The 7984-nt window shown below is 42.1% G+C and overlaps 1 pseudogene; it reads right to left on the bottom strand.

Moving 5' to 3' along the window:
- Window positions 1-7240: 7240 nt before the first annotated feature.
- LOC136137300 (N-alpha-acetyltransferase 50 pseudogene) lies at window positions 7241-7750 on the bottom strand (annotated as a pseudogene).
- Window positions 7751-7984: the final 234 nt, after the last annotated feature.

The raw sequence follows: 7984 nt of genomic DNA, 5'->3' as shown, positions 1-7984 counted from the left end.
ATTTCACAATTTGTGTGGAAACACAAAAGACCCCAAATAGCCAAAGCAATCTTGAGAATGAAAAATGGAGTTGGAGGAATCAGGCTCCCTGACTTCTGACTATACTACAGAGCTACAGTAATCAAGACAGTATGGTAATGGCAGAAAAACAGAAATATAGATCAATGGAACAGGATAGAAAGCCCAGAGAAAAACCCACACACATATGGTCACCTTATCTTTTATAAAAAAGGCAAGAATATACAGTGGAGAAAAGACTGCCTCTTCCATAAGTGGTGCTGGGAAAACTTGACAGGTACATGTAAAAGTATGAGATTAGAACACTCCCTAACACCATACACAAAAATAAGCTCAAAATGGATTAAAGACCTAAATGTAAGGCCAGACACTATAAAACTCTTAGAGGAAACCATAGGCAGAACACTTTATGACATAAATTACAGCAAGATCCTTTTTGACTCACCTCCTAGAGAAATTGAAATAAAAACAAAAATAAATGGGACCTAATGAAACTTCAAAGCTTTTGCACAGCAAAGGAAACCATAAACAGGACCAAAAGACAACCCTCAGAATGGGAGAAAATATTTGCAAATGAAGCAACTGACAAAGGATTAATTTCCAAAATTTACAAGCAGCTCATGCAGCTCAGTTACAAAAACACAAACAACCCAATCCAAAAATGGGCAGAAGACCTAAATAGACATTTCTCCGAAGAAGATATACAGATTGCCAAGAAACACATGAAAGGATGCTCAACATCATTAATCATTAGAGAAATGTAAATTAAAACTACAATGAGATATTATCTCACACTGGTCAGAATGGCCATCATCAAAAAATCTACAAACAATAAATGCTTGGGAGGGTTTGGAGAAAAGGGAACCCTCTTACACTGTTGGTGGGAATGTAAATTGATACAGCCACTATGGAGAACAGTATGGAGGTTCCTTAAAAAACGACAAATAGAACTACCATACGACCCAGCAATCCCACTGCTGGGCATATAACCTGAGAAAACCATAATTCAAAAAGAGTCATGTACCAAAATGTTCATTGCATCTCTACTTACAATAGCCAGGACATTGAAGCAACCTAAGTGTCCATCAACAGATGAATGGATAAAGAAGATTGGCACATATATACAGTGGAATATTACTCAGCCATAAAAAGAAACGAAATTGAGTTATTTGTAGTGAGGTGGATGGACGTAGAGTCTGTCATACAGAGTCAAGTAAGTCAGAAAGAAAAACAAATACCATATGGTAAGAGATATATATGGAATCTAAGGGAAAAAAATGGTCATGAAGAACCTAGGGGTAAGACGGGAATAAAGACACAGACCTAGTAGAGAATGGACTTGAGGATATGGGGAGGGGGAAGGGTAAGCTGTGACAAAGTGAGAGAGTGGCATGGACATATATACACTACCAAACATAAAATAGATAGCTAGTGGGAAGCAGCCGCATAGCAGAGGGAGGTCAGCTCAGTGGTTTTTGACCACCTAGAGGGGTGGGATAGGGAGGGTTGGAGGGAGGGAGACACAAGAGGGAAGAGATATGGGAACATATGTATATGTATAACTGAATCACTTTATTATAAAGCAGAAACTAACACCATTGTAAAGCAATTATACTCCAATAAAGATGTAAAAAAAATTTATTTATTTGTCTGCGTCGGATCCTAGTTGAGGCACGCTGGATCTTCGTTGCAGCATGTGCGGTCTCTAATTGTGTCTTGTGGGCTCGGGCTTAATTGCCCTGGGACATGTGGGATCTTAGTTCCCCGAGCAGGAACCGAACCCGGCTCTTCTGCATTGGAAGGAGGATTATTAATGACTGGACCAACAGGGAAGTCCTGCCAAGCATTCTTTATACCAGGGATGTACCACTAATCTATAGTGTGGAGCTGGAGATTGGACCCATCTCTCGGGACCTTGTGCTCTTGGGACCTGGGTGCTCTGGCTGGATTCCCCCACTGTTTCATATATGTATGGCTGATTTCCCACTCCAGGGTCCCTCCTGACTCCTGCTAAGAGCCGCAGGATGTCCAGGGTAGAAGGGACCTGAAAGGGCATCTGGTACAATCCCTTCCTTTCACAGATACGGGGGCTGAACAGGCTTTATATCCTTAACTCTTGTACCAACCTACCCCAGAGCTGGAACCCAGAGGGCAGGCAGAAGAGATGGACGATTTGATTTTAGATGAAGCTGAAATAGAGTGATCCCTTTATACTATTTGAGACTGTGGGTGGAATAGTCAATGAGACCCACCAACTTTGGGCTTTAGCAGCATGTGGGGCTGTGGGCACCAAGGTGGCTTTGTCACCTGGAGATTCTAGTAGGAGCAGTGATAATTATCAGCTGGTCCTCCTTCTTGCTGCCTCACATCTGGCTCCTCCTCAGAGCCTGTCAAACACACCTTGCACAACTGTCCTCTTCTTTCAAATTCACTTGGGGAAACTCATTCTGTGAGTCAGCTCCACTGAGCGGTGTCACCACTCAAGAGGATGTGGTCTCAGGAGTGTCACCTGGGGTCTGGAGAGCTGAGGGCCAGGGTAGAGAGCAGAAGTGTGGTGGCCCTGATGAATGCCTTGCCAGGGGTGTGTGAACACAAGCAGCTCACATTCCGGGAAGCTTGGCACCATCCCTGTTTCCTGACCACTGCTCCACCTCTGACACAAAAATTCTTACACTTAAAATTGGGTCAGATTTAAAATGTGGGTGATGGTGTTAATGATAGGTATATTAAACTGCAGTGATATAAGGACTGGGAGTGTCAGAATCAATGTTGTAACCCCAGTCTGGGCTAGACCTCAGTTGAGTATTGAATATACGTATGGAAAAACATTTACCATAGTTTGAACAGGGCTTTTAAAATGTGATAAAGAAGTTATTCAGGGTTTTTTTGTTTTGTTTTTTAGTTTTTTATACCATATCTTCTTAAAGACCAAAGTTTAGAAAGGGTGAAGATGAAGGTGCGTGAGATGGGTCTTCTCAAACTTTGTAGGAACATTAGCATGTGGGTGTCTTCTGAGGCCAGGGTCTTTTCCTTGCCCCTCAAACTGGGGGTGGCCTGAAGGCCAGGACCATGTCTCTCCAATCCCTCTGGAGGGTCCAGAGGGTAGGGCTGGGGTCTCCCTGAGGTTTGCTGTGTCCTGTCTTCAAACTGCAGGTCTCTGACAGTCAGGGCTCAGTCATCAGAGGGGATATTTCTCCAACACTAGATGAAATCTATGGCCACTCAGGCCTCAGGCGAAGGACCCTGTTATGGACACAAGTGGCAGAGGTACATTATCAGATGGCAGAACTGTCACTTTTCTTCTGCCTCTGCGGCCAACAGGGCCTGTGCTTCAGGCAGAAGGCAAACGGCTGGGGACAGACATGGCCCCAGCACCCAGAGTCGTCTGCACTGGCTCAGGGAGTGGGGAGTCTCTCCATGTGTGTGTGTCTGTATGTGTGTGTATTTTGTATGCATGTACGTGTGTGCACATTTATGTTGTGTGGTGTGGAGGGTGTGTGTGTGTGGGGGTGCAGGGTGTAAACCTCCTGTGTTTGTGAGGCTCTAGAGGGTAAAGAGGGGGAGGTACTCCCTCTTCCAGGAGAACACAGTGGAGGCAGAGAGGCGTGTTTGGGCTAGTTGGACTCTATGGTGCAGCCCCACATGGTATCTGACCATGGCCTGAAGCATGGATGCCATTTGGACCTGCTTCAGCCTCTTTGGTGTTAAAGGCCCAGGCGGGGCTGCCTCTGTAACTGGGGTGCAGCGTTCATGCAAGTGCCAAGTCCACCCCTGGAAGCCCTATAAATGGAAACCTAGGCTTAAGTGTTGATTTGTTCCTCGTTTGGGGAAGAAGCTGCCCAGCCCTGCTTCTGCCCACTAGCCTGCCCACACCTGACACCTGCAGCCAGACATCCTTCATTGAGGCCTCTGAGGTCCCAGGGGAGCTCTGGTCTGGGGTTTTCTCTGAATTGCAAATCAATCCAATCGAATCCAGAGGCCCTATATTTAGTACCACTGTGTGGGGTTCCATGTTGACCTTTGGGATTCAGGGGAGAAAATAACAGGCCCTGCTCTCTGGAGGCACATAGTCCGATGGGGGAGACAATTTACCAAGAAATACATTGCATCCAATGGGGTTACCTCCAAGGGATGGCATGTGTGTGAACAGGTGAACTGGGGACACAAAGTGGGTGAGCAGAGCTCAGGCTGTCAGGAGAAGCAGCCCTGTCAGGACAGCCCCACAGAGGATGTGACACTCGGGCTAAGACATGAAGGCATTTGCCTGGAAGACAAGCAGTGAAAAGACCAACCCAGCAAAGGGAAGAACATATGCACAGTCTAGTTTGGAACAGTTAGGGCTGTCAGTCACTGCTTATTGGATGAGTCTTTTTGTTTTTGTTTTGTTTTATCAGAACATCATGTAAGTTTATTTCAGATGTAACAGCAATGTTAAAATCAACAAGTTTAAATCTTAACCGCACCAAGTAAACTCAGCTATTTAAGTATTTTTAAAGTTATTCCCTCCAAAAAACTGAAGGAGCTTTCCTTTTCCACTCCATATGTCATGGTTTCCCAATAGTTCTATTTTTGGAGGACTTCCAGTTGATGAGTAAACTGCTTTGGGGATATTTCTGAACTTCTTTCTCCAAATGAAAACTAATATGGACCAATTATATATTGCATAGATTTCTCTGCAGATTCTTTTCTTTAGAACCTAAATGCAATTACCATACAATATAATTTTTACCTATTTGCCCCACAGAAAAAAACTATCTGTCCTGAAAAATATGATGGATATATCCTGTGATCTTCCAGTTAATAGAATTGTTTTACCTCAACAATAATTTTTATGAAAATAACCAACTGAACATGGGACATTATTTCAGTCTTTACTGACTCATAGGCACATGATCTATTGCCCAGCTTCTACCTCTTCTACATCCTCCTCCTCCATAAGTGGATGGAATTATTTCATGTAAGTTTGATGTAGGACAATTCACCCTTTACAAACACTTACAATTTAGGTTAAGTCAGTGACTAGTGTGGAAAAAGAAACACTAAAATGATAGGGAGCCTACACACTCAATTCAAAATTTAATATTTTTTCCTCCATAAATAATATATACTTAATTGTCATGAGACAGCTATTCGGTTTTCATTAACCACATTCAGGGATACATTCATAGGACTGATTAGATAGTCCAGGTGAAATGGTTATAGAAATACAGGCAGTGCCATCTCACAAAACTCATTTATATATCAAAATCTATTTTGATATGTGAAGTTTACAAAAAGGCTGAATTTTCAAACTAATTATGCTTTTTGCAACTCAAGAACTCTTCTCTTGGCAAGAGCAAGCTGAAGCTTATCCATGAAGGTAAATGTTCTTAATGCTAAACTTTTCTTCTAAGCTTAGATTTGGACTGCTTAAGAAACTGATGCCCAAGAAACCAGCATGGTCTTTCCACATTTTTACTATCTTAAGATTATAACCCTATAAACTCATTTATCAACTATCTTCCTTTTCTATATTATTCTTGGCACTCAACTAAGACTGTTGAAGTCTATTGTACCTTGTATTTTTACATTCTCAAATAAGAATTTAAGATTATAAAATGTGCATAAACATTGTATAAAATAATTTTATCATTCAAAATATTTGAAGAGATGGAAATTTTATGCCAGAATTTACAAAAGAGGATAAATATTATGAAGCAACCTTCCTTTTAAAGTCAAATGACAGAAAATTCAAGCCCTGTGCATTGTTTTAAAGTCTAATGAAAACATTTCTTGGGCCACTGGTATTGGCAGTGTAGAATATTGGAGATGGGATTATGGAGGAAAACATGAAAATTTCAGATGTCTTCTATCTTACAAAAAGTTATCAACCCGTCAAAGCCACTCCCTATGTGCCAGGAAACGATCTGGAATAAACCAGTCCTGTCAGTAGAGGAGGTCACAGTGACATTTATGTTATTAACACTTCTAGACTTCCACTTTTTCCAAGAATAGAAGCAATATGTTTAATAATTCCCCCATCCCCAAATCCTTAAACTAAATATCACAGGCACAGAATGTAAGCAAATCTGGGATGTTCTCCAACAGATAAGCAATAGCACAGCTATGTCATTCTCAAAAATACTGTCTAGATATTCTTTCCTCTAAAATCAAATGCTCAGTGGCCACATTGCTAACAGTCTGCATTAGCTGACATTAAATGCATTTGTTGTGCCACAAGTCCATCTAAGCTTCCTTTTAGGTATTTTTTAATATGTCCAAGAGACAACACCTGCTTCAGGTTTATTTAGGGGCGTTGACCTATAAGGACATCAACTCCATTTTTAAGGTTTGACTAACTATTGTGGGTTTACCAAAGAAAAAGGACAGGAGACAAAAAAGTAGATCACAACAAACCTCTTTAGGTCAGTTAAAGGCCATATCTCTAGTTGGGATATTAAAAATATTTAATCTCACCAGCCCACACTCTAAAAGTTAATGCCACTTCTAACAATCAACAGCAGGAAAAATAAACCTGCTAACAACCAGCCCACTCATTAGCGAAAAGCAGTTTAACTCAAATGCTGAGAGCAAAATATAATACTACCTACTCAAACAGTCCCACCCACCGTCAGCCACCAGCGAGGAAGGAAGAAATAACTGCTTAACAGAACAAAATAAGCTTAGTATTTCTTACAAGGATAACAATGGTACAACTCCTGAGATAATACTCAGAAGGACAAAAGGTGGAGTGAAGGCAATGTACAGGGATTAGTATCCCACAAAATCTTGAAAACCCCAAAGTACCACAAACACACTAAACTTGCCTATGAGTTAGAGAACAAGATATTGCTGCTGCTGCTTTTTGTCCTTTGAATTATACAGTATTTTGTAGACTCTGCCCTTCAATGTGAAAGCAGGACATTAAAAAAAAAAATTGAAATCGACACTCAAGATTTTTGGGACCATATATCTTATCTGTGAAACTAAACAGATCTATACCTTCTGCTTCCTACAATCAAACCACCTCACAAAAATAAGAAAACTAAAACTATCCAAACATGATTAATAAGTCCTTAAAAGTTTAAAACTTTTAGAGGAAATGGAAGGAAGTTTTGAAAGGAGGAAACACAAGAACAAGGAAGGGGGAAAGCTTTAAAAGAAAGGAGGTGGGGTGGGAAATCAATGGGCCTCTCTTTTATTTGGCGACAAGCAAGTGCAAGAAAGTTCATCTGTAATTTGTTCAGTTGTCTGTCTTTTGCACATCTGTGTTCTGGCCAGAAGGGACTTTGAGGTTTTTCTGCAGCATGTGAGCATCAGCGGGCTCTATCCTCTTACAGTAGTTCTTCTTTGTCTCAATAATCTCAAAGCCAAACTTTCTGTAGAAGTCAATTGCAGACTCATTGCTGATCTGGACATGTAGATAGATGTTGTCAAAAGTGCCATCTTTTTCACAGATGTTTAAGACATGATTTAACATTTTAGTTCCTATTCTTAGCCTTCAGTATGGTGCCAGACATCCTAGTGTCACGATGTAAAGTCCCTTCTGATTCTGTTAATGATCCACCCTACAGCATACTGCACCTACTGCAATACCATTGAAATAGGCAAGTTTTGCTAGCTCGCCAACTTCCAGCGCATTCTTATAGAACTTGTCATTGGAGCTGACTGGAAAGATGACCTTGTTTAATCTCTTCAACTGTTTAATATCATGTGGTGTCACGTCTCTCAGCTCGATCCGGCTCCCTTTCATCTTCCCCGCCTGCTGAGGCCATTGTTACCACCAATAGCAACGCCATTGTCGTCGCCGCCCTGAGCTCTCCGCGCCCTCAGCTCGGGCAGCTCCACCCCGCAAGCCGGCTTCGTCGCTTAGGGCAGGGAGCTGAGCGGGTGACGGAGGCCGCGAGAGCCTAGCGCGGCCCTGCGTCTCCAGAGGGGGCGGGGGTGCTTCCCGCCGCCGCGCTGCTGCCGCTGCTTCTCCACACGT

Source organism: Phocoena phocoena, chromosome 1, assembly GCF_963924675.1.
Source record: "Phocoena phocoena chromosome 1, mPhoPho1.1, whole genome shotgun sequence".
NCBI classification, from domain to species: domain Eukaryota; kingdom Metazoa; phylum Chordata; class Mammalia; order Artiodactyla; family Phocoenidae; genus Phocoena; species Phocoena phocoena.
The sequence above is the reverse complement of the archived record's forward strand: the minus strand, read 5'-3'. Positions and strand labels throughout refer to the sequence as shown.